The sequence below is a fragment of the Marmota marmota genome, unplaced genomic scaffold (assembly GCF_001458135.2).
Source record: "Marmota marmota marmota unplaced genomic scaffold, marMar, whole genome shotgun sequence".
Taxonomy (NCBI): Eukaryota; Metazoa; Chordata; class Mammalia; order Rodentia; family Sciuridae; genus Marmota; species Marmota marmota.
Genome location: NW_026000224.1, coordinates 1,924,765 through 1,952,520, shown reverse-complemented (window position 1 = coordinate 1,952,520; position 27,756 = coordinate 1,924,765). Strand labels below are relative to the sequence as shown.

General features: G+C 46.2%; 1 protein-coding gene and 1 long non-coding RNA gene across 3 annotated transcripts in view; one reads left to right on the top strand and one right to left on the bottom strand.

Moving 5' to 3' along the window:
- Csmd1 (CUB and Sushi multiple domains 1) overlaps positions 1-27,756 on the bottom strand; it is a 1,636,907-nt gene that overhangs the window by 1,484,853 nt on the left and 124,298 nt on the right. The window lies entirely within an intron of this gene.
- Positions 901-17,261, top strand: LOC125613235. The gene is made up of 3 exons (XR_007343735.1): positions 901-5,256; positions 7,858-7,861; positions 17,250-17,261. It is a non-coding gene; the product is annotated as an uncharacterized LOC125613235 (long non-coding RNA).

Here is a 27,756-nt window from a genome sequence, read left to right as displayed (position 1 = left end):
TCCCAACTCTTTTCTAAAAATAGTACTGTTACATGTACACCCAACATGTGCCAAAATATATGGTATGTATTATCCTTTATTTATTCTGACTTTATTTTCCTCTCAGCATTCAATGTCTATTGAATAAGACTATGCATCCTGGTAAACATCTTCCAATTTTCTCCTCTTAAGATTGGGATATCACGTATTCAATCAAATATCTTCCTGTCTCCTCTCTCCATGGACCTCTTTGTACTGGCAATGAATGCATTTTCTGGAAATGTTTGTATAGAGTTCTTTCAGAGAAAAACACACACACACACACACACACACACATTCAATTGAAAACACTGAAATATTTGTTAGCCAAGCAACTAATTGGTTTCATTGTAATTGGCAGGCCTGTAAAGCTGCTCTGTTCACCAGCACCTAAGTTTCCAATTATGGAGCTTCCTGTTGAAAGAAACACACTTATGCCCCCTGCTTTGGGCTTCTGGCCCAAGGAGCCCTCTGAGAATCTGAACTGGGACCTCGATGGGCGTCCTCCTACCACCTCTCTGCAAATGTGGAGCTCCTCCCCAGCTGCAGTGCACACCTTCTTCTGGCCTGGGCAGGGTGATGTGCAGTGGACTTCCTTACCTGTGGCAATGTCCCTAGGTCCCAGGGGATGCCTGAAACCCTGGACAGTGTCAGGCCACATGCAGGCTATATTTTCCTATGCAGACATACTTATGATCAAGGCTAATGTATAAACCAGGCACAGAAAGAGGTCAACAACCACAACTAGTAATGTAAAATAACTTTAAGAATATACTGTAACAAAATCACCAGCATCACCAGCATCGCTCTTAGACTTTGGGGCCTTTATTAAATAAAATAAAGGCTACTTGAACATTGAAATGCCATGATCGTTGGTCTGATAATTGAGATGGCTACTGAATGACTACCAGGTGGGTAGCATATACTGTGTGGATAGACTAATAAATATAAATAGATAGATAGAGAGATAAATAAATAAATAATAAATGATTCATGTCCTGGGTGGGACAGAGTAGGCCAGCAGCAGATTCTATCACGCTGATCAGAAAGAGATGCGGTTTAACACATGTGAACAGTTTAGTTTCTGGAACTCACCACATATATTTTTGGATCTTGGTTGACTGTGGGTAACTGAAATCATGGAAAGCAAAACTGTGGCTAAGGGGGCTTAACTGCTCTTTGCTGTTGGACGGAAACAATGGTCTGGGTGCACAAAGCAAAGATACAAAGTGCTGAATATCACCAACACGTAAGCCTGCATACCCAGAAGCTTTATAAAAGACACATGACCACTATGCACTCACATTGTTTGTGTAGGCCCACTTTAATACACCTTATGTAGCAATTGAAATCTAAATATAAGCCAGCATAAATCACGACGACTCTCCCAATGGCTTCCCTCTGGGTAGTAAATGAAAGCTCATCATAGAACCATGAGAAAATGGTCAATGTCTTCTCAGAACGACAGAGAGATAATAAGAGAATGTCCTAAAATACTAACCCAAGGAATGCATGACAATAAGTGATTGTGGCAAAACTTCACTGAAATCACTCAATTACACTGGAAACTCAGACAATTCCAGAAGGTGTTTTCTGATCCTTCCTATCCATGTGGCTTCTCCAGGAAGGCTGGGCAGCCTGGGATGGAGGACCACACCAGCTCTGTGCTCAGCTGCACCAGCATTCACCCCGCTTGTCTGATGGAGACTCGGTGCACTGAGCTGTGAGGACAGCAGTCCCTCGGAGAAGGGAGGTTCTTCTCCATGTCTGCGGGTGGATGAGGTGCAGGTGTTCTCGACCCTGGGTGTGCACATCTTTGTGTTGCCCTCTCTTCCCTTAAACTTTACTTTCCTAATATTGGAAAAACGGTGAAATTGTTCTGCCATAGAGGGTGTGATGTCTGCTATCCCACACGTCCCCCGCTCACACAGGAGGACAGCCTGCAGTGGAGAGAGTCCTTCCTCCAAGGTGAAAACCAGCGGAACTGATGCTTCAGGTCTGACCTGCATCGGGTGAGACACCAAGCTTCCTCTGAGTAGCCTGTCCTCTCCTCTCATCTGTAACCAGGTCACTGTGACACCTCAGTCGTGTCAAGAATGCAAAAATATTTTTATCAATATCAAGGACTATTATGCAGTTTCCATTTGGAAATATTGCTGAATTGAGATACATATGAATAGCTTGGTAAGATGTGTCAACTTAGTCTGACCAGTTTAAGAAATGATTAATTATGCAAACTTTATCTTAAAAATAAAATGTGCTTCACAAAGGTGCTTATCTCCCCCAAAAGCAAATTTAGGTACCATTTATTGAGAATTTCCATAGCAATTTAAGTTAAAAAAAATGTCACACTGTGAAATAATATGCTATAGATGATAAACTTCTCTCATATTTCATGCACATTCTACCTGTATTATGAAACCTCTTAGAGCAATTCACGGAAAGAGCTCGTAGCATTGTTGAAATCCCCTAGTAATCAGGGCTATTCTTACAGGGTTTTATGAAGCCCTTGCTTTCAGAAAAGTAGGTAAATTTACTCAACCTAATGGGAATTTGTATTTGAAAGAGCCAGTGGTGACACCCGACCACGTTGAGGAAAGTGCTCTATCAGTGCTGGTTGAATCCCAAGCTAAAGAGAAACTCCGTGCTATAACCAGACTGTGGCTCCCGAGAAAGCACGTTGACACCACGACCCTTGAGAAGGTGTGTGCTGCCAAATGCAATGTGTACGTGAACACGGAGCCGCACGTCAGTCATGGGTCTGCTGCCTCCCCCCCCCCGCCCCCGCAGCCCATGCAACTTCTGCAGCCCAAGAGAAGCTGAGAATGCAGGTCAGCACGTTCACTAGTCAACTTCAGGTATTTTATGAAGGCCAAGTTGAAAACAGTAACCAAGAAGTACTGTGAAAAGATGTGCTGCCTAACATTATGACTTCTAATGCCACCACCACTTGTCATTGTTCCTAACCCTCTCCTTCTCTTCACCCTTCATTTCTTGTGGGTGACCTCACCACCCTGAATGTGCCCCGTCTTGACAGACAGGGTAAAATTAACCAGGCACTCAGATACTTCCATCTTTTTTCTGAGATTAAATATTGCAATCTTCTAGATTTGCCTGTGAGTCAATGCATTTGAGGAAAGTAAGAGAAAGTTCTGTGTGAGTCGTGGAGGATGGCGACTTATTTTTACCATGCTGGATACTTAAGGATGATGGCTCTTGCTGTGTTACAAGCTGGATACCGCTGACATCTTACCCTCTGTACGTAATCAGAACCTTACCTATGTTTAGTGAGGGGCAAAGTGTGCTCAGTGTTGTGTGTCTTCAACCTCCCCTGATAGTTTTAACAGTTTTTCAAACAATATTCTATATGCAATTAGGAAGATTCAAAAAAGAGTAAAAGTCAGCGTAAGAGGATTACGACTGGATTGAGATTTTCCATGTTCACATGGGTCAGGGGATTACCAGGCAATTAACCTGCTTTTGACTTAACAAACTATTTGTAAAAGCAATAGGCATTAGAAAGGTTAAGATCAAGTGAATTGTTGGCAATGCTCAAATATGACCAAATAAAGATATTTGAGAAAATTCCCCATGGTTTTCATGGAAATATAATCGAGTGCATGCAATATTGTCTCCTACAGGTCAGAGTTCACAAGGACAAATTGATAATTACATAAGCAGCCTTGATCTTACCTCTGCTTGGTCAACCTCGTCTCTCCAGAGCACATCCCTCAGTTTTATGAAACCATATGCAATTTGTCCTTTAAATAACTTTCTCCTCTATCATATTCATTGTCTCTTTGCCTTTATATTTATGTCAATTGGAGAAAGGCGCTGGGTACCTCTGTGACTATGTTTCGTTTTGATAATTAATTTGTTCTGACTTTGTCTCTGATGATCCTGTTGGCAACCATTTGGGGATCCAGTAATTAATTTTATTTCACCGTATCTACTTCTCCTTCCAGCACCATGTCTGTGAAATGAATTTTTGCTGCTCTGTCCACTAACTTCATGGAAGTGACGTCTTGATGGAGCACAGCTTGCTGATGTCTAGACGAAGCTGCTGGGTGGTTTGTGCAGCAACTCTGACAACTTCTGGCTCCTGTCGGGTCTGTTAAGCCCTAGGCTTTTCCTGGGTTTAATTCAAATGACTAAATTCTTTATCTATATAAAGCTCAAGCCTATGTTTCTTAATGTTGAAAATTAGGAATTAAACAAGGGTGACTTTTAATTTCTTCTTCCAAATTTTAGTCTTTTTGAGGACTCGGTTTTCAATGATTCATTAAAATATTATATTCATAATTTTGCTACTGCGCAAGTGAGAACTTGTAAAAGAGTGAAGAAGTTTCACTGAGATTTCTTCTGGTTCTGCCTCATGAATTCAGTCATCTCTTCCTCTGTAAGGTTTAACTCTATATTCTACAAATCCAAATCTCTGGAATTTTTACATTTTTTTGAAATAAAGTTTTTGCTAAATGGCTTTTGATATATTTCATAACCCTTGGTGGCTTTAGGGGACCATTAATCCTAGAGGTTTCTGATATGGGAAGGAAAAGTGGGGGGCAGTGGTTAGGGACCAATTGGTATTTAGTTAATGGATGTGTCACCTTGGAGAAAATTACCTTAATGTTCTTAACCTTAATTTGCCTCCTTCCTGGTAAAATGGGGTGCTCAGGGAAATTGAGGATTGATTAGAACAATGCAAATGAAGTCATCAGGAATGACCTGATCCATAAAGCCTTACAGAGTAAGGCTCAGACCTCATGGAAGGGTGGCAAGCCGGAGCGCTACATCCTACAGTCCGCACCAGCCCCGGGAGGACGGTAATAATGATGGTGTGCAAATCATTCTGTAGGAGAACTGATGCAATGGAGCATGGCTACCAAGGGGTGAGTGCAGTCAGGGTGGCCCGGTGGCCCTTGGGGAAGTGGGTGAGAAAGGGAACAGAAGAGAGGAAAGAGGAATGTGCTTGAGAGGAGACAAGGGATCAGTATCAGAGGGGAACTTTGAAAGCTAAACAGAATCTCACTAAGCGAAGAAAGAAAAGTGCACTTCGAGACAGTAGCCCAAATCAAGGCAGAGAAGCACAATCACACACCCAGGAACAGACACATACAAACACACCCACAATGCTCACACATGTGTAAGTAAGTGGAGAAATATAATTGCTGCCTGAAGATACATATTTTTGGATCATTGTTGTGGTTTGGATGTGAGATGTCTCCCAAAAGCTCACGTGTGAGACAATGCAAGAAAGTTCAGGGGAGAAAGGATTGGGTGACAGCCTTAGCCTAATTAGGGAGCTAATTCCTGACGGGATTAACTGAAGGGGCAGGGGTGGCTGGAGGAGATGGGGATTGGGTGTGGCATGAGCGTATATTTTTGATTCAGGAGAGTGGAGTCTCTGCTTTGGATCACCATGACCTGAGCTACTTTCCTCTGACACACACTTTCCCTTGATCTTCAGCCTCACCTTGAGCCCCGAGAAATTGTGCCAGCCTTTGAGGACTAAGACCCCCGAAACCCTGAGCCCTCAAACGAACCTTCCTCCTCTGCGGTTGGTCTGCTCAGATCCTTTAGCCATGGCAGCAAAAAATCGGACTAGAACAGACCATGGAAATTAATCAATTCTCTGCTGGCATCTAGATGAGCCAGGGAAGAGGACAGTGATAGGGCAACTGTGCGGATGAATAACTGATCATTCTCCTGGGGCACAGGTCAGCTTGAAGCAGTCCTTATTGCTATTTGGCTGTGAGGTGGACACTGGAAAGACTGATGGTTTGCCAAGGTTTTACTTATTGTGAAGAGTGATGAAGCCCGTGCTGTCCAACCTCACCTGGTCCTCAGCAGAGCAATCGCGTAATTAAGAAGAATGCGCTACTTATCTAAGGTGTAGGAAAGTTTGTAAGCAGAGTGGTAACACAGCTGTTCTAATTTAAGTATTTTGGAGGCCAAGAGGGTTCTATTAATGATTAAACCACAGAAATAATCTCAAACACAGCAGTCTTCTTCATTTCAAAAGAAGCAGCTTGTGAAGTGCGTGTGTGTGTTTGTGTGTGTGTGTTTGTGTGTGTGTGTGAAACAAATAAAGGGAGTCTCATTGCAATATTCGCAATGTCTGTTTACATATTTTCATCCAAATTAATGGCAGTGGACACCCTGGCCTTCCCCTGCACAGTGCTTCTGGAACCTGTCACTCAGAGACAAACACCCACCAGAGTAATAATTCATATTTCATTGGTTGCTGGAAACAACCAGGTGTGTAGTAATAGTTAAGAAACAATCATTATTTCCAGGTGAAATAATAGACTGTCACCACAGGATAATGGCCCTAACTGCCATGTGAATGCTAATGTAAAGCTGAGATGTTCATGGGACACGGAAGTTGAAGTAACTGAGAAATTTGGTTTGAAAGCAAAACGTGCTGGGCAAGCACTGTACTCATGACTCTCGGGCTCATTACAACTTTCTAAGGCTGACTCCTGGCAGTTCATCCTCCCCTTAGAACTTGGTGGCAAGGACACACTCAGCTCTGCTCTTGTGACACGTTCCAGTGTGCAGGGCCGCACCGCCCCGAGAGGCGCATCTGCAAAACTATCCATGAGCAAAAGGCCTTGTGCATTGCCAGTCCACGCCCCTCCACCACCTCTCCCGTTTGCCTCCACGGCCTCTGGAAACCACAGTGCACTTGCTGCTTCTAGGTGTCTGCTTTTTTTCTATTTTATTTTATTTTTTGCCTATTTTATCCATGTAGGATCAAAAAGCACAGGAAACAGAAGAAAAAAGACAAGAGGGACTAGGTCAAACCAATGGCTCTGCAGAGCAGAGCAGAGCAGTCAACAGAAGGCACAGGAATGCTTCAGAATAAGAAGATTCTTTTCAAGTCACGCCATTGACTAAGGGTCTATCCAAGAAACGAAAAGGAACTTCTACAACCTAATTGCAAAATCATTAATTGAATAAAATATGAGTGAATGACTTGCATAGGCATTTCTCCAAGAGGATGCACAAACAGCCAACCATACGGGAACAGGTGCAGAATATCACTAAGTATGAGGGGAACACAAAGCAAAACCATGGTGAGAGACCCCCTTACTCCTGTTAGGAGCACCATGATGAAAACCAGAATTTAACAAGTGCTGAGCGCTCAGGATTAGCAAGATGAGTGTCTTTGTTGGTAGGAATATAAAGTGGTACATCCACGGTGGAGAGCAGTATGGAGACTCTTCAAATCACTAGAATGACCCTGTAATGAAGAAATCTCGTTCCCAGTGTACACCAGAAGACATGAAACCAGGATCTCAGAAAGTTGCTAGCACGCAGGGCTGACTGCAGCATTGTTCTCAGCACCCAAGAAGCTGAAGCATCTCATGTGTCATCTTAGGTGAGTGGGTTAAAGCATGGGTGCTTGCGCACAAGAGCATGGCATTCAACTTAGTAAACAAGAAAATTCCATATGGACAGCAAGGCAGATGGACCTGGAAGGCATCATGCTCAGCCCATCACAGAGGTGCGGCATCTCTTAGACCACTGGTGGCAGAGCAAAGGGGGAGACAAGGCAGAGGGAACCGCTTCTGGCGCCAGCCCCCACTTGCTCTCCTTCTCTCAGTCAGGTCTTTGATACCACCATGTCCCAGGGCCAAGGTCAAAAGCCAATTCTGGTCCAAAACTGTGTGCCTTGGGAAACAGAGAAAAACCCAGTCCTTAACAAATATGGACTCTGGCTGGGCTGGGTGGAAGCACGCGTTAATGCCGTGGTTGCTGGGTCCTGAAAGTCCTGTTGTCAGTCTCCAGATGAGGGAACCAGACTTGGGGAAAGTACCTGAGCAGCCTGAAGAGCTGAGTCGGACCCAGCCTGGCGTGGTTGTGGCCCTGGGTGCTGAAGGGCAGGGAGCCGGGAACCCAGAGTGCTGGAGCATCTCCCACTAACCACACATAGCTTTGTATTTATTGGTTTCTAGTCCACTAAAAATAGAAAAAAAAAATCTAAATTTGTGTTCTTGGAATGTCCTTGTCTTTAGGATTAATCAACCAGTGTAATTAAGCAATTAAAGAAAAGATCAAGAAAGCAAAGATTTCACTCCTGTGCAATCTATGGAACTGAAAAACTGAAAAGTTACCCACCCAAATTTATTGATTTTTTTTTTTTGCATTTGTTTTTGTAACTTACATTGATTTAACAACGAATATTTATTTCATTGCTCCAGTTCCATTATATCCTAACCCTAACCCTGGGCAACAGGACAAAGAGCAGTCTGCCTCAGTATCCCAACTGCCTGGCTGTCCAAAAGCGCAGACAGCACCACAGAGATTCTCTTTCCTTTGAAGAAATCTCTTCAGTCAAGTAAAATTAAATGCACTTAAGATAAGCTGACTGGTTTTCAAAATACCCTGGAACATTTCCTGCAAGATTCTTTGGAACATTTCTGTAAACATATGAAGGATTTCTTTATCAATGAGAATGTAGCCTGTATTTCATCTTAGGGCTTACGTCTCAGAGATTGCATGGCTAAGTCTTCAGGCACTGTCAGCTTATGGCTTGTACCCTGACTCCCCAAAAACCAGCCAAGGAATAAGTTGGTTTTCATTATCGCTACACCCAGAGGGATTGTGTTTATACCTGTGCGCGTGCTGTTTCCCCCAAAGATTTTATATTCGAGACTGACAACCTAAGCTCAGGATTAGACCTCCTGAGAAATGTTAGTTCGATTCTCAGCTTCAACCTATTCAACTTCTTAATTGACTTACCCTTTGGTATTTAATATTTTTTCTGCTTTCCTCAAACAACTGCTCAAAGCACAATAAATAATGACAAAACCTATAGTTTTTTTGAGTTTTAAAAATATAAGGATCAAAATACAAAATTTTAACAAACACATAATAATAAACCCTGTATTGCAAAATGCATGTTAGATATGTCAGCCGGTTACAATCAAAAGTAGTTTACTGGTCGTTTTGTTTGTCTTTTATGGCTAAATATTTTTCAACTTGGTTGGACAGAATTATGCAGTCGATTTTCCAACAGTGCAAGTGAACCTACAAGGTAATTGATGGCCAGTCATGAGTACAGAGCTCACTTCAGTGTGGAAAGCAGACTAACAACACTTAATATTCTACACGCCAAGCCCATGTCATTATCCGAAAAAAATAGACCCCACACCCTTGGTATTTTGTTAACTTCAGTGGAAGTTATGTAAACATATTTGCTGATTTTTCTCACAGGCGAAAGAATATAAGGTAAAATAAGCCCATTGCTAAGATGAACCTGGAACATGATGGTTCTGCTCAGGCACCTAATAAAACCATCATCCAGGGGCACCACAGGCACCTCATCTTCTCTCAGCCAAATTAGTAATGGAAGTGAGGCTCCTTCTTGTTCATTTTTGTCTAGGAGTCTGATCCCCAAGCACTTGTGGGCCACCCAGCCAGGGCACACCCCACACTGCAGACGGTCCTGCCTACTGCCTCTCATGGAGACCTCTCCCCTGCAGCCCCGTGGGTTAAAGCCTGCACCACCTTCAGCGTTAGCTGTCATGGGCTTGGCAAGGCAGGCGGCAGGAGAGCAGATGCTCAGGTCAGGGGGCCTGGCTCAGCCCTCTCCACCACTTGTCTGTTCTCAGAGAAGTCAGAAAACACATGCCTCAGTTTCCTCACCTGGAAATGGGGTGCAGCCAGGCTGGCTGTGTTGTGAAGATTTAGTGAGATCATGGCTCAAAAGCACCCCACAGTATGTGAACGAGAATGATGGCAAATACTAACTGATAATCTGAAAGCCAGCACTTGCCGTGTGTCCACCATCCAGGGCTAGAGCTGGCGACCCCAAGAGGATACGGGCTGGTCTGTCTCCAGGACACCAGCCCAGGCTCAGAGCTGATGACTCCAAGAGGACACAGCTGGTCTGTCTTAGGACATCAGCCCAGTCTCAGAGCTGGCAACCCAAAGAGGACACGGGCTGGTCTATCGGACTCACAGTTGTTCCTCTTGCATTGCCCTGACAGATGAGGGCTTCTCAAAATGCTAATGATCATTAGAATCACACTATGATATTAATAACTAATGATAATGCAATAGGTTACCTTTCTCCAATAAGATTTGATGGTTAAATGGTGGTTAAAATATCTGAGTCCTTTTGTCTATGACTGAGTTTGCCTATTACGAACCCAAATCCAGTAAACTTCTCCTCCCTTCAATCTTTTAACAAAGACTTCTCAATTTGGCAAGAACCAATTTTGCAAAACACTAAGACCATCCTGATATTCTTTTTCAGTGAAAGAGTTTGTTTTACAATATCTGCTCATGAGCTCTACCCTACGAAACAGGCCTATTAGCCTCTTTCTTCATTTAACCAACATGCATGCACTAAAGGTTTGCAATGGCAGCACATGTGCTCATAGCTAACAAGATAGGGACAAAACAATGACAGGCACTAATCTCACTGCAAAGGAAGTCCTAAGTCTGCAGCAGACACCAGTTTTCACAGTTGTCACAGATTCCCATCAAGTAACAGCTCTGACAGCAGAAAGTGAGTCGTTCCACTGGGGACGAGGGACTTCAGGGTGTGCAGCAGAGGTCACCCTTCATCAGTCCTCAGGCACCACCGTTGCCCCCAGGAGGCCTCTCCCTGTAGAAAGGAAACTTGCACACAGCTCCCTCACAGACCCCAGAGGGTCTTCCAAGTCCCCATGATGGGCTGCTTGGACCCCGTGTGCACTGGTCACATCCAAAGGCAAAGGCTCACAGTGTGCAGGCACTGCCCAGTACCCAGGTGTTCAAGGGACAGCACAAACGCAGCTCCATGCAGGCCTGAGTCAGTCCTGAACAACCTGACCGTGTATAAGGAGTCTTGCTTCCATGATGGCATTTTGAGAGAGAAAATCTCCTTCTACTTTGCAACCTAATTTAGCCCTAGGCCAGGGCATCCAAATGAACCCATATTTGACTGGGGATGAGTTCAGTGGTGGAGTACTCCCTTAGCACACACGTGGCACTGCGTGTGAACACACTAAATAAATAAATAAATAAATAAGACCTTGAAAAAACAAAACATAACTGTGAGATGGCTGTTCCCTTTCTTGTTCCTATGTCCTCATTACTAGCATTTTGAAAATCCTGGACACATTATAGATAATAGAAGAATGTTAAAGAACAGTATTTAGCTGTGAAATAATTTTAAAAAACTGAATTCATGTGAGAAGATTATTCTTTTCAAACAGGGGATTTTAATTGTTGGATGTTCAACATGCAAGGATCCAGAAGTTACTGGCTTTGACAAAGGACTATCAGGAGCTCACGGTCCCATGTAAAGAGGAACATAATTAGGTAATTTCGAATTAGATGGGTGGGTGGATGATAGACAGATAGTGATGGATAGATAGACAGTTAGATGATAGATAGATAAATGATAGGGCCAGAATGAGCCAGGACTCACCCATTACCAGGTGGTCACCGAGGAAAGCACTCTTGATAACCTTGTGTTCCCAGGCATCTTGGCTTTAGGGAATCTTGCCACATTAAGAAATGAAAGCCCAACTCACCACACAGTCAAGTCAGATTACTCTGAGATGAATGAGGGATAAGAAAGAGAGAGGAGGAATAGAAATGAGATGGGAGGAGAAGCTCTGGATAAATAAACATCAGAAGAAGCCTCTGGAGTAGAGTTTAATGGACTCTCGGTGAACTTCCTTCTTATGTTGCTCAGAAGCTATTTGCTGCCTGTGGGAGACGGCCAGCAGGCAGCAGCCCTTCCCCTGGGGCTGCAGCAGTCAGTACATGGTGACCTCCCCATTCCTTCCTGTCCAGCCCTGTGAGGTCAAGAGGTGGACGGGCTGCTTGAGGCACTCCACCACACCTTCATACAGAGAAACCGTGGAGTCTCCATGAAGTCAGCAGGCGGTCAGTGGACAGGAACCTAGAACCAACTGAGATGTCCTTCACCTCCCGCACCTGACGAAAGGGCACTGAGAAGTGCAGGGGCAGATGGGGGGTGTGATGGGGAGGGGGCTCCACTCTGAGGCTCTCATGAGTCATACTGTGTCCCTAGAGTTTCAATGATGACTGCCACTCGTGTAATTATGGGTACCCTTAATTTTATTAGCAAAACAATAATAACAGAGGACAGAACAGCTGCATTTACTGACTACCTATGAATGTCAGCATGGGTGCCTATTGTGTGCCCCGAATCTTACATACACCATTTTATTTGACGCATGTCAAAGCTCAGTAATTGCATGGTAGTCATTTCCTGTTTTGGAAAGGAAGAGGCTTCAAAGGGTTTAAGCAACTTTTCCAAAGGTTCATACAGTTTAGGACAGAAACCAAGATCTGGCTGACCCCAGGAGTCCTGGTGACACTAAACTTAAAATCAGGTTGAGAGATCTGCCCAGCGATGGCCCTGATTCCTGCATATTTTAGTGCAATGGTCAGTGGGTATTCACAGGACCTTTGGAAGCAGATGCCTGCACCTGGCCTTGGTGTCCAGGCTCACCCACATGTTCTATAGAGAGTGCAGTAGCAGGAACCCCTCGGGGACCAGTGTCTCCCTCCACCCCCAACCTCTGTCTGTGCTCCCAGCAGGAGGAGGCTGATGGGAGAAGGTGAGACAGGTCCACTCACTGCATCGGGAGGCCAGCAAGAGCTAATGTCCTCCAGTCAAATACCCAGGATCAGAAGGAGACTCCCCAGAGGAAATTGCAGGAGTGATGACCTCTTTCCTCCATCCCTCCACACACCTGCTCCCTGTGCTCTGTTACATCTGTGCACATCTACAAACACGTGTGGAATGCTCAGTGTGTGCTTTCCAGGACAGAGGCACCGGGAGTTGGCTGAGGGGAGAGAAATCATTAGCCAGTAATGAGTGTCCCTGGTTCTAGTTCCCAGAGAGGTTTCAGCCTTCAGAGCACGTGGAGCTGGACACACTCAAGGCAGCTGTGGTGATTAAATTGCAGGCCACAGGGGAGACAATGGCATGTAGTCATCAGACATGGTGGGCGTCAGCACCTGCTAATGCATCCAGGAAGGTACAGAAGAGACGACGTGACCCCGAGAAAAAATGAGGAACCTCGCCCACACAAAGAAGTAAGGAGGACTTCTCGAGGAGGAGGGAACAGGGCGCAAGCTCTGAGGCACGAGGTTCACAGATGTGATGGGAATAGCTGGCTGTGCGCTCAAGGCTGAAAATCAAAACTGCTGCATTTCCTGAGTATATAGCATGTGTCAAACCCACCTGGTAAGTACCTGAATGCTCTCTCAGGTAGATGCCACAGTGCTCTCCTTCTATAGATGAGGAGTTAAAGAGGACGGAGGTTGCTGGTTGGCAGGGTGACAGGACTGTGGAGGAGTGGACCCCACTAACCTGGACACCTTCCCTCAGAGCCAACAAGCACCACCCCTGTCCTAGCAAGTGCATTTGCAAGGGGACAGGTGGGAGCCGCCAGATGGCAAGCTGAGAGCTTCTGTTCGTGCACTCTGAGCTCTGTGCTTTGGCCCAGAAAGCTCTAACCTGATTTCTGGAGGGAATTCCTGTTCTGTTGTGGTCATCATCCCTGAGGAGGGATTATCAGGCCGACCAGTTTCAACAGTTTACATGAAAGCGTCTTAAGGAGACCTTATACTACTTTCCAATCCTGATTGGATTTAAATATGTATGTGAGTTTTATGTATTCTTCGTGGTGAGTGAATGCATACCAATTAAATTTTGCTATCTACAGTAGATAAGGACTGTGATGAACTGATTGTTACATTCCAATCGAGCACAACATTACTAAAAATGAGGATCTGAAATACTGGTCCTGTGTGCTTGCGTCTTAGGCGCTGCTGCTTGCGTGTGTGTAGGCTTAACAGAGACCAATCCTAAAACAAGGTGCATGCTTCCTCGTGCATCCTCGGGCAATTTCTGACTGCCATGGACTTCTGGATTCTGAGGGTGGGATCCATGGTGGACCAACCAACTATAGTGGAAGCTTCTGATCAATAGCAAGTTGCCTGTTGGCCGGCCTACACCCTGGAGAGGGTTGTGCCCCCAGGAGTCGGTGTCCCTCAGGATGGCCTTCAGCTCTTAAAGGAGACAGAAGAAGCTTCCTTGATGGAGTGCCCACCTCCACACCACAGTGGCCAATGACAGTCCCCCACCACCTTGACTCCCAGGAGAATGTCTTCTGCCCCAATTTTTATAAACACAATAGATCCTGGATGCAATATTGTACATGGCCAGTAGGTGCCACCGTCAACCACATGATTTAAAAAGTTTGACTCCTACATATGTTTAAGCAAATGCTCTCATTGCTTGTTTATGCAGATGGCCTAAATCGGGGCCTGATTTGATAAGCATCTAACTTATGCAGCTACAGTTAGCTTAGATCCATCATCTCAGAGGACAGCCAGTCTTCAAATGGGGCAGATAGGTCAGATGATGGCCAGAGGGCACGAGTCGCCTGTCTCCTAGGTGTCCAACACGTGGAGACACATTAGGTACCAGGGATGGAAGGAGACTGAGATTCACCATTAGTGAGAACGCCTCCTCTGTGGAAGGAGACAGTGGAGAGGACACAGGCATGCAGGCAGAGGTGAGTCCTGAGGAGAGTGTAGACAGGGAGGAGAATCCAGTAGGCCAGGGCCTGGGGAGGAGTCCCGGGAGCTGGACCCAGGAGGCGCGGTCTGAGCTGCCATGGCGGGATCAGCAGGTGCAGGACGTGAGCGGGCATGCTGAGAACAAGCCAGGGCTCCAGGAAGGGGCAAATGTTTCAGCCAGGCAAGATGGACCTGTCCATGGTGGAGGACGGTGCAGGAGGTGGCTGCCGCATGGGAAATGCTGAAGTGCCTTAGGTGAGGAACACAGAGGTTGGGCTGGCCCCCCTGGTACCGTGGGCCTGGGAGCATTGTTCTTAAGAAAGCTGCTCCGGAAGCCTGGCTCAGGCAGGCGGAGGCAGATGGGACTAGTGGGGGACCACAGTTCGGGCCCGATGTCCTGGGCAGGAGAGAAGGTGGGACGCCTTTTGAGTTAGTTCTGATAAGTCTGGTCCCTGGAAGGGACAGGCAGAGAGCCAGCAGTCTATGGATATTCTGAGACAGATGCTTGGGAACCTGAGCACATGAGCACATCGTTAGCTAGACTAAGGGAAGCAAGAGCCGCAGCAGCCACTCTGCAGATGGAGCAGGAGTCCAAAGGCCAGCTCATGCACTGGAAAACTGAGAAACCTCACCCCTTTAGGTACACGATCCAGCAGACAGTGGAAGCATGGGGATGTCCACTTAGGAGACAGAGGACTGGGGATTACAGGGACACACATTTTATCATCTGTGTTTTCCACATGAGAAACCTGATTTGCCCAGGTAATGAGGTTTTATGAAACATGTCCGTTTACATTTAATAATTAAAGCTATATTTTCTGTTATTTGTCAAAGACTTCCTTTGAATCTGGTGAGTTCATTTTAATGCCTCCCGGGGCAGACGTGGTGCAGGGCCCGGTGGCTCTCACCAGGGTCTTCTCCTGGAGTTGCACGCAGTTCACAGACTGAGCCAGCCCCACCGCAAGGGCCACTGAGCGCTGAAGGCGTTAAACGTCACAGCCCGTTCTTTTTTTGGGAAATTTTCACAATAAACTATGGTGATAAAGAAGAGAAATCTAATGTAATTTTTGAGAATTCATGAAGGGATGTCTAGGTGTGACGTATCCTCCTGGATTCCAAGCAGAGCTTGAAGAAGGGAAGGAGACGGCCTCTCCTTGCAGCAGATGTGTAGCTAACGGCACCTTGCACACGCATGTATAGGCAAGTGAGAGCAGCACCGACAGCCTCAGCTTCCAATTTTAACTACAGGTATTATAAGGCTACTTTAAAAGTGGGGTTATTTGAATTGTTAATTGTGAATTGATTCAGGCATTCATTTGCCTTGAGGTATTAGATAGCTTAATTAACTACCATGACTCATTTTTTTCAAATTATAACATGAAGACTAATTTTCCTTACCTTCTGCCTCTAAGATAGTAATTAATACATTTCTGCATCGCACTGTTTCCCAATCCGATGAGCATTTATACGCAGAGCAGCCTGGCACCTTGCTGACTGACGCTACTCAGCTCAGCTGGGATTGTTATCACAAGCTAGTGGGAGAGATTTGTCCAATTTCTCAAGTGCTCTTCGGCAGGACTAGAGCTCTAAAACAAGGCAGACAGGTAACATGAATCATGCCTATGCTAATTGTAATAAATAATGAAAATATTTAGACACAGTGAGGTTTGAACTTGAACTTCATGAATAAATTTTGATTAGTATGCAGTGCAAGCTGTATACGCGGCTTTTGTTCTTACTCTTAAAAGGCAGTCATTACTAAATGATGCTTTGAAATTTTACAGAAATTTTACAGCTGTTCGCTCATCTCTCGGAATCCACTTTTCTATCTGCAAGAGAAGTCATGCAATCTTGGCCTCTAAGTCAACATGCATGCCGGCTAAAGGGCCCTGACTCCCGTTTGGAATCACTGCTGTACACAGCACCATGTTAGCACTCTGCCAGGTGAGGAAAGGTGCCTTCTACAGATGAATGGGTCCCAGGCCCAGAGCCCTCCCTGCCTCTGAGAACGCAGCAGTGCAGAGTGTTGGCCAGGGGGGGGTCCTCCTAGGACGTGTTGGAAGTCCATCTTCCACAGCTCGGGTGACATTTTTTTTTTCTATTAAGATTCTTCGGGCATTGCCACCCTGCGTTTTCAATAAGAAATGAAGTAGAGTTCATAAAAATGAAGTGCTGGGAAAAGATCACACAGGAGAGGGGGCTCTGGGACGGAAAGCAGTGATAATTAATGAGGGCTTCAATAGGCAATCTCATGTCCAATAGATCCCAAGGATTTTATAAAGCTAGCAGGCAGAGACGGACAATCTCAAAGGGGCCGTGCGGCACTGGGTACGAAGGCGCCGCTCCACCATCTCCTTCACCTGACCCCAGGAGCTGACTACGGGAGGTAGGATGAGTGGGTGATGGTGAAGTGTAGTGTCACTTAGGTGGCCATGACAACTAGTGAAAACCAGGGGGAACAAAGGAGGAAAGGCTTTAAAACAGAAAAAATGAAACTTTTTCAACCTTCAAACACAGTGCTCTCCCTGGACGCTCACGTCAGCAGTTCCTCAAGGCCTGATTCACTTATTCACCGAGCAGGTCACGCCCAAGGGCCAGCACATGCCAGCCACTGTCCTCGCACTTTTTCATGGAAATAAAATTAAAAGAGCAGCTCTGCCTTCAAGACTCCAGCCACACAGTGAAGATGGAAAAAGAAATAGATGGTTGCAAGTGACACAGCATTCTCCTGTCCACCCAGGAGACAGGTTCCAAGACCCCGAGGGGATGTCTAAACCGTGGAGAGCACTGAAGCTGTTCCCTGCACCTTTTCTGTCTTCACTAAGCCCTGTCACACTGCGTCCATGGCCTTTGCAGTCCACAATGTAACAGCGGAGCCAGTATGAATTTCTTTCCCCTTTTCACATGGCATGGAAGATCTGCCCTCACTGTGGAGCTCAGCCACCTCAACATAGGATTATTTTTCTTTCCTTATTAAGTCAGGTACTTTGACTTTTTTTCAAAAAGGACACAATTAATGTCTTCTCTAGCACATCCAAATTGCCACCACCAATATTATTCTTTGGAACTGTCATTAAGAAAAATAAAGGTTACTTGAACTACAGCACTGCCATACAATGACAGTGCCTCTGAAACTAAGATGACTATTAAGTGACTAACGGGCAGGTAGCATATACATGGTGCATACTCTGCAAAAAGAGATGATTCACATCCTGAGAAGGATGGAGCTGGGGGGGTGGCACAAGATTTCCTGGTGCTACTCGGAAAGCCAAGCAGTATAACATGTTGCTACTCAGAAGGACAAGCAATTGAAAACGTCGGAATTATTAATTTCTGGGATACTCTAAGACATTAATTGACTATCTCTATTGACTATATCTATAGTCAATTAACTAACCTTGGGAAGTGAAGCTGTGGATAAGTGGTCTACTGTATAAGTGCTGTGGCGACCAAACAGTCCAAATCAGGGAGAGAAAGCAAGAGAACCTCCAAATGGAGGGGCTACACAGATGAGGTCATGCTGGCTTGTCACTTTACCCTGACGTCCTGCCTACCGTGGGCAGGGGTACATGCTGAGACTACATCCATAAGCAATCAGCATATGAATCTGTTCTTATTGTGATCTATTGCTCTCCGATCAGAGGGCTTTGATCTCTGAGGGGGCTTCCTCACATCCTTCCTCTAAAATGGCTCACCTAGAACCCACAGCACGTGAGCCAACCTCCCTCCCACGCCCAGTCTCAACAGACTGCCGCTCTCTCAAAACAGGGTTCCACCTGAGGGTGCCGCTCTCCCTCTGCCAGCTCTTCATCAGTTCTCCTTCCTGGTGTCCACGATTAAGCTTTATGCTTCCATTAATTATAAATTGTTTAGTGTACACAAGATACCATTTTTGTAAAAATTAAACAATTCGTAATCATTTTTTCTAGCAATTACTGCAGACGATTTGTTCTTTCTCAATGTTCCACCTGGGTGTCATTGCAGCCTCCAGGAACCAGATTTCTGACTATCTGCTGCTGATTCCCACCTTCCCCTTCATGCCGCTGCCTCAGTTTCCCTCCTTCAGGGCTACGGCTCCTTCCAGAGCTGGTGCTGTCATTAAAACAGCACCCCTTTCCCTCATCAAGCCCAAAGAAGGAAACTCATGATTCTCTCTCAAAACATCAACCTCCCTTTAATGACAGCATCTAACTTCCACCCCACGTTATTTAGGTGTTCATTCACCCACTTATTAACTGCCACCAGAAGAGACAAGGATGAGCAACACCCGAGCTGACCTAGTGCAAGCAAGAGGGGCACCGCGCGCCCTCGCAGCAGAGCAGATTCGGCTCCGCGTGTCACACACGTCTCACCTCTGATTCCGCTACCAGTGGCCAGTGACGTTGGGAACAGAACTCCAGAAGCACCGAGCAACCCTAAATACTAAGGAATAATGTGACTTCGTCCCCTTTGGGGTGCTTTTCTTCCTTCCAGACAGGGACTAGGAGCACACACAAGTCGCAGCCTCAGAGTGAGCTGAGTGCTGATTTCTGTAGAGTACCCCGTGGCCAGGAGCCTTCCTCCTCACCTTCCTTGGTACCCAGGGCTGCGTGGCGTCAGCACTCAGAGTCCTCTCCTCTCACAAAATCCAAACCCCACGCCATCTTTGTATTGAGTTATCATTTACAAACACTGCTACCCTCAAAAAATGTTTTGATCATTGCAAGGAAAACCACAAACAATGGGCTTAAACGTCTCTAATTAAATGTGTATCTTCAAAGTTTTCTTAGTGTGGTTGATCTTTGCATGGTGGGAAGTGCGCCACACAGTCGCCTGCTTAGTACTGGCATCTGGGGGCAAAAAGCCGTCTCCTGCACCTCTCATTAACGCTCCTGTGGTGTGTGCAGTTGGGACACGCACTGTGGCGCTGGGTGCTCCGTCCTGCTAGCCCATGCAGCTCCTGGCTCTACAGCGGCTGCTTTGCTCCTCAGTGCGCCCCACCCATTCTTGGGGAGACTCAGCTCACCACTACCTGGAACCCAAGGAGATACCACAGCTGTGGGTCTCAGGGCGGTTGAGCAGCTCGCTCACCCCACCCATGGCTTCCCATTTGTCCCTGGTCACAGCTTGTGTTTTCTCTGCCACCTCTGATGGTCCTTCCTCTTTTACAGTATGCACAAAGTATGCACCAAAGACCTAAGCTCATGCCCAGCCCTGCCCGACTCCCTGGCAACCTGAGCAAGTCAGCCGCCTCTCTGAGCCTCACCAACAGCACCTTAAGGTGAAGGTGATGCTAACAGTCCACATGATACTAATGAGGCTGGAGGGAGAATGTGTGGGGAAAACTTCATAACCCATGAAATGACCCACAATGAGTTATTACAAATTAACCCCCCCCCTGTCAGAATGGATTTCCTGCCCTCAGGCCACCGATGCTTTGGTTTCTTCAGAGCTGTGAATATGGGGTCACTCAGCAAGATGACGGTGCCTCAGAATGCTGCAGATGCAAACCACATTTTCATTTGACCACACGGCCAGTTATCACTGTGAGTTAGACAAGATATTAACTTCTCTAAGCCTCAGCTTCCTTATTGAATTGGGATAGTAACATCAGTTACATGATCATTCTGAAACATAATTAAACAATAAAATATCAAATAGTGTTTAGAAGGTGGTGAGGGCCCCACTAAAATGTCACACTGTGGTACAGCCCAGTTGAGGAGGAAGCTTTGCTTCAATCCGGATACAACCTGGTGCTTCTCTGCTGGCCACATGATTATAACCCTCTGAAGTGCAAAGAACACAGCTCCTTCTACTTGTGTCCCTGTCTCTCTGCACAGTGCAGGAGGCTTAGCAAGTCAAGTGCCAGGACTCACAGGATGAGTCAGCCAGCCAATGTTGGATTAAGGTGCAGTGATAAGGTATTCAGCCGGGCATGGTGGGACACACCTGAGATCCCAGCGATTCTGGACAATGAAGCAGGAGGATCCCAAAGTCAAGATCAGCCTCTGCAACTTAGTGAGACCCTGCCTCAGAACGAGAAAGACAAAGGGCTGGGGATGTGGCTCAGTGGTAAAGTCTACCTGGGTTCTATCCCTAGTACCAAAAAAAAAAAAAAATTGGTGGTGGAATAACTTTCAAATAAAATTCCCAGAGAAACAATATATGAAGAAATATTCCAAATGTAATGTCATATAAGTCAAAACACAGAATTACATTATTGAAGAAGCTACACCTCCTGAGTGATGCATCCCATATCTCTGAGGTCACTCTGATGGCGGGTGAGACTCCCGTTCTGGTGTATGCTGTGTGGACTCTGTGGTCTCTCAGCACTAGCTAATAAGCTGCTGTCAGGCCAGAGTCTTCACACACAGGACTGCTGCACCTGGTAGGCTGGCGTGGTGAGTAAACATGGAGCTACAAGTGACACACACACTTTATGGAGCACCTAACATTTACTGGTCACCATCACCACAAAAACATTAGGGTGTAAACAAATGTCCCGATATGGAATCCATTGGCTAGGCTGATGAGAAGCAAGACCTCTGAACTGGAAGTTTGCAGTGAGCTCCTGGGCTCTACCTTGTCACCACTGACAGTTTCTATCAATTATTCCCACCATTACAAGAATGCTGTTGTGAAGAACTTACGCTTATGCACAACGCATTTCAGCTAATGAGCATCATCGCCATTTTAACTGAACACAGGTAGGAACAATCTTCTTTTTGCAAAAACAGATAGTGTAAGTTGCATCAATTATGAATCTAGTGAAAAATAAATGTCATATTTCCATTTGCTGATGCAGCCTTTGGTTACTGACCAGTGGATCATCTTCCTTGAGTTTCTTTAAAATACTGAAAACATAATCACAGGCCTTTCTGCTCTGGGACCATTCTGTTCCAAAGATGCAGGTCGGGGAACCACAGGGTTCCTGATGGCAGAAACTGCAATTTTTCTGCCTTTTCTCTTCTAAACATGCAGCAAGACCCTAGTCCATGTCAGTGCCATCAAGACAGAATGAGGGGAGACAAGTGGGACAGGGTGGACAGGTCATTAGATCCTCTTAAGAACAACAGGCAGTGGCCACGTGGATGAGACAGTCCAAAGGTAAACCTGTGAATGCTACACGAAAACACAACTGAGGGGTGTAAGATGCTAGTCCTATAATGCTTCAGAGCCTCAACTTCAGGATGAAAGCTAGATAACCCCAGACTATGAGCTTAACGTGAACTTCGTATTGCTTCCTATGCCTGCGTACTCTTGGGAGATGTTAATGAAAAGGTATTGATGACGCAATGGATATTACTGTTCTGAATGTCTTTGCTCTCCCTTCAGTGGATAGGGAGACCTAGTAGAAAAGCCTGAGCAAAAGAGGGGATTTCCATGAGCACCTAACCTGTCTCCAGGTGGCTCACACTCTATTAGAGTCATAACACTCTGAAGTCACCAGCCGGGCCTTCCCAGAACTGGCAGTACTGATGACCTAGGAAAGCTATCTAGCAGTAAAGAGGTGACGGGAACTGAGGGAAGGAAGGGAGTGAAAGGAGACTTGGTGTCAGTGTGAACCTTCCAATAGAGGGACTCCATGGAACACTAAGGGCCGGCATCCTGTGACAGACTTTCATATTTGACTTTGGCTTGAATTTGACACATTTTTTTCATTGTTCCATTTTGCTTTTGCAATTGCTACAATTTGAAATACAGCCCAATTTCAGTGATTTTTACCATCTGAACTACTTTTTGTTAACCTTTCACATCTTTCCAGATGCAATGGATAATTTGAGAAAAGGCTTCCTGAAAAGGGGCATCGAGTACCACCTACAGTTCGCACCGCAGGCAGCAGCGCAGAAGCCGTTTTTGGCACAGAGCTTGCAGGTCTTTGCTGAAGGGGAGCACCCCCAGCGCTGTCCTCGCTCAGGTGGTCAGCAGCATCTGCCGAGGTCTGGTGAGCGGGAGAGGACGGGACCCAAGACTTCTCGAACACTCTGTAGATACCTGGAACCTGCCTGTGCTTCTGCCCATCCGTCACGCCTTATTCCTGAAGGTAGCACTGAAGCCACAAGTTAACAACGGCTGTGTGCAAAAACAATAACTAGGCTTAGAGATTACTAAGAAACATCTTCAAAGCAGAAAAGTTGTGTACCTCCTAACTCCACGCTTTACGTGATGCTTAAAGTCTTACCCCTAGAATATTAGAAATGCAGAACTGGAGCGGATCTTCAGGGTTAGGCACTTAAGTTAGAAAAATATACAGGAAACCAATGAGGGAGCAGATGTGAACACTGGCGAGGAGCAGCTTTCTTCTGTATTCAGCAGCCGCCGAGTGCGTCCTAGGTCCTCACGCCCTGCGCCAGGATTTCACTATCAATGCTCTCAAGTTGGGACAGGAGACACACATGTGCCCTGCTGCCTCTGTTGAACTTGGCATTAGTGATTCATAAGAGGGAGAGGCGGAGGGGCAAAGAAGATAACGAACATGTGGAGCTTGCACACCCGCCTGATCTGGGGGATACGGCTCACCACGGCATTGGAGAAGGTCACCCCAGAAGAAAATCCTACTTATGGCCTGGTGCTTCTACCCGCAGGAGCCACCTCTGAGGCTTAGAAGTTAACAGCTCCTTACAATCTCCACCCTGTGGAGAGCAGCACCTCAAGAAGCCTAGCTCTCCTGTGTTCACATGATCCTCCCTGACAGTGTATGTGGACAGATTAGAACAAAATTAGAAAGAAACTATGAATACAACGGGAAGAGGTAAGATGTCTCCATGGACTCCTCCACATCCAGAAGTCACCATGGTTGAAGGCCCAGCTAAAGTCGCTGCCCATCTGCACAACACATGCCTGTGTCCCAACCAGGAGGTCCCCTTCCTGGGAACCCAGGTGCCTCTGCCTGAGCCTTAAGGCCACCACACTGGCTACCGCAGGTGCATGTTTGATCTACTCCTCCAGAGTATCATTTCCAGTTTTTGCAGCACCTACTGAAGTACCTTGAGCTTGCATATTAAACGTCTCCTGTGAGTATCTGTGAAAGACCAAAACAGGAGCAGGGGAGCTCTGGAGATGGGAAGGGGGCCCTTGGCCCAGACTGTGATGTGATGGAGAGCCCTAGCACAACTCCCACGTCCAGCCAGCCATTTTCTGGGTGCACAACGAGGAAGTTCAAAGCTGAGGTGGAGGAAGCTGCTCTCTGGAAACACCTGTGCATCTCCGGACAGGCAGAGGGGCGACACCATGCTGCGTTTGAGAAGGGCGATCTAGGGTGAGGCCTGCTGTGTCCTGTGAAATGCTTCAGCTTTGTAACCACCAGAGAAGAAAAACAGTCCACACAGTGCTTATCTAACAGAGGCGAGGTTTGGGTTTACAAATCATATTTTTCCAACCAAATAAGCATGGTGTCTACTATATATAGCACTGGGGGTGGGGGACAGCGGGGACTGCAGCCACCTGGAAACTTTAAGCAGTGCCCAACATGGCAACCTACCAGAACTAGCATTTCTGGACCGGTGCTTATGTTTACCTGAACATCCCCAGGGTCACGGCACAGGCCTCTGGTTGGATCTTTTATTGCCCAGAGCATCTGTGGGAATGGACTCCCGCCCTTCCCTAAGGAAATTAACAGATCTGAATATGGATGCTACTGTTCTCACCCACTCCTTTTATTTCCGATTCTCATCTGCTCAGCACAATGCCATCCTTCTGCTCCCAGCTGCCTCAGTCAGCACTCTGCTGCTCCAGGGTCACCCTGCCTTCCCAGTCTGCCGCGCAAGTCAGTTACCGGCCAAGGGAGCAGGCAGATCACAGGGACGTGGGTGGCTCTTCCCGAATCTGCACGTCACAAGCCTCCCTTCCAAACAGCCTCTGCAGGAGGCTTAGCGCCAAAGAAACAGGCTTCATTCGTTATCATGCTTGACTCTGAAGCACTAACCACAACGGTAACTATGACTGTTCATATCCATCCGTGTAGTAGCCTAATCAATTCCCCAGACATATCCACCAACAGACGAGTTTTCTGACTTATACCAGAATTCAAACCAGCCTTTGGAAGTTCAGAATACTAATAAATGCAAGGGTATTGCTTATGCAATAGTATAAACAGTTTTATTTAACTTTGTGTTTCCCTAACTGACATAGACCAACTTGGAAAATGCAAAAATTTAATAGTTAAGTAACTAGAATTCATCATTAGTGTAAGAATTTCATTAGTTTTATGTACTTGGAGGCCTTTTGTTTGCATGCAAACAGGCTTGGAAGAGGGCAGCACTCAGAAGCTTCACCCTGGGTTTGAGCCAGGGCTTGGCCGTTGAGCGGGAATTGGAGCCCTGGGCACTCAGAGCCACCTCTCTTCCACGCCTGCTCAAGTTGAGGTCTCCAGCAAATGTGCTCAGCAGTCACTCAGAGTCTAAGAGCCTTGGGACTTCCTGAGGGAGAGAGGCTTTACTGAGATGAACAGACGTTGGAATTCCTCTCTAATGAGTACAGTTCAGTGTTTTCCACCCCAGCCACCATCACCGTCCAAACGCAGAACTCTTTCCCCATCCCATAAAGAGCCCTGGTGCCATTAGGCACCACCCCTAGTTTCCCCTGCCCCCTTCAGCCCCACAGGACCTGTCATCTGTTTATTCCCCTCCAGTTTCCCTCCCTCCCTGGTATTTAGTCTCTTGCTAAGATCTGACCTGTCTGCCTCTGTGGCTTGTCCCAAATCCATCTGCTTCCTGAGATCAGACCCCCTTCGTTTTTCACACATGATAGAGCTATCGTCGCCTATCAGGCACACTGTAGAACTTTTATTCTCTCAGTCTATTTCTGGAAGGATTGTTGCTTCCATGGTGAATACGGTTGTGTCACTCATCGACTGAAGATGTTTGGAATGCCCCTCGCTGCCCCGGCACATGTGACCCGTGATGCCCTTTCTGCAGCCTTCCCTCCCTAGCGTCATCTGCAGTGTCCTCGTCCTAGCATGACCTCCCCTCTCTGAAACCTTCTGCACCCACTTCTGCTGGAGAACCTGCCTCTGCTCAGCACGTGAATGTGCTGATCCTAGAGACGCCAGCTCTGGCGCTGACAGGCTCGGGAATGTGAGCCTGTTCACCAGATCAAATACCTGCTGCTATTTGACACTCACTCAGGGTACTAACACTTGTCTTCTTTTGTTCTGAAAGCTCCTTGATGGCAGAATCTTATCTTATTTGCAAAGATGAGAAAGTGTCCTTGCCCTGAGCATCCACTTAATGAATATTTGTTGAACAAATATATGAATGGAAGTGAATGCTGGGTTCTGACATTTGTCCCAGAGCCCTTTCCAATCCATTTCTCTATGGATATAGAAAGTAATACTTCATCACAACTGTACATCAAGAAAGGCAGAGCGACCCACGTATGGTGTGTGCACAGTGGTGAAATTACTTATACATGCAGGCAAAATGTGAGGCCTGACAGCAGCTTCACTCACTCAGGGCACTGCAAAGATGCGAAGAAGAGAGTCAGAGTTCTTGGAGTTACACATATGGAATTTGAAAATCCTCTAGGTGTGTGCTTTTGATGAGCGTAGGACTTGGAGCCTGCAGGAGAATAGAATACACGGCACGGGTGGGTGTTAGGGAGGAAAGGAGAGCCATCTTCAGAACCTGCAGCTGAAATTCTCTGACAGAGGTCATGACGAGTCAAAAATTGTCTAATTATATATCCACCCCAAACGACACGGGATTTTCCACCACATAACCACACAACACTTCCAAGCAACTGGTTAACTTGTGTTCAGTATTACGTAAGATAAAGAAACTCAGAGGGTACAAGCTGCAAATAAAACGTTTAAAACATAGAGGTCTAAAGGATCTTTCTTCAAAATTTATGGAAGCACTATTTACTGCATTTATAATACGGGTCGGGAATAATTAACGGGCCTGGGTGAAAAGAGAAGAGAAGTGGGGAGAGAGGAACTTTGCTTATATCATACTTCAGAATTTACAGAGAAAAAATCGGCACACAAATAAATATCAAGAATATCACACATTATGTATTAAAAATAAGGAGGACTGTGAAGACACAGCAGGAGAGCTTTCATGGTGACAGAGGAAGCTCAGGACGTCCTTTCAGGTCAGGTGGCTCTGGTGGGAGACCTGAAGGGAAGGAGGCAGGAGTCCCATGGATATCTGGATGAAGGTGTCGGGGAGGGCACAGGAGCTGGGCTGGGAGTGGATCAAGGGGTCTCAGGTGTGCCCAGGAGGCCTTGGTGGTGTGACACATCAATGCACAGGGAGGGTGGTTGAGCAGGAGGGCAGAGAGGTGCTGGGAACCCATTGTTTGGAATACCCGTGGTGGCCGTTGTCACAAGCTCACTGTGAATGAGATGGGACCATCGGAGGGCTTTGCACAGAGCAGTGGCGCTAGTTCTTTCGAGGAATCACTCCAGTCTTAAGTACCTGACAGATAGGTTGCGTATCAGGATTGGCCAAAGGAAGAGCAAGGAAAAGCTTAGAGTGGGTAGAAAGACGTGATGGGAGGGGAGGGGCGGGGAGGGGGGAAAGGAAGGCCAGTAGAATGAAGTAGACATTATGATTATTATTGCTGTGGGTATAATGGTGACTGCATGACCAATGTGATTCTGCAACCTGTGCACTCATAAAAATGAGAAATTATACCCCATCGGATTGAAATCTATGATAAGTCAAGGTCACTGTACTGTCATGTATAACTAATTAAAACAAATAAAAAAATTTTTAAAAAAAGAAAGAAAATCGGTAAAATTTCACTTGGTAACCAGGGAAGATCATGGCAGCTTGAACCACTGGTGGGGTCAGCGAGAAGCAGCTAGATAATGGACACATTTTGATGTTAAAACAAACAATAAAGGTGAAAACTGTGAAGAACCATTTAAGAGAAAAACAGAAGTCAACAAAACTCCAAGTTTCTTGAATTAGAATCTGGAATTGCCTTTCCCAGCATGAGAAAGACCAGGGATAGACTGTTCAGGGACTTCTGGCCGGGAAATATAAAGGTGGTAGGTGACGACCTGAAGGTTCTTGAAGTCCTGTGATCAGGTGACAGCAGAAAGGGACTTAGGGTAGCTACAGGTGGAAAGCCAAGTCTGACCCCAAGGGCTTCAGAAATCAAAATTGATGGTGAGGAGTGATTGTGAGAGTGCAGGGGACCCTGTAGCTCAGGAGGTCAGATGGAAACTGGAGAGGTGACAGCCAC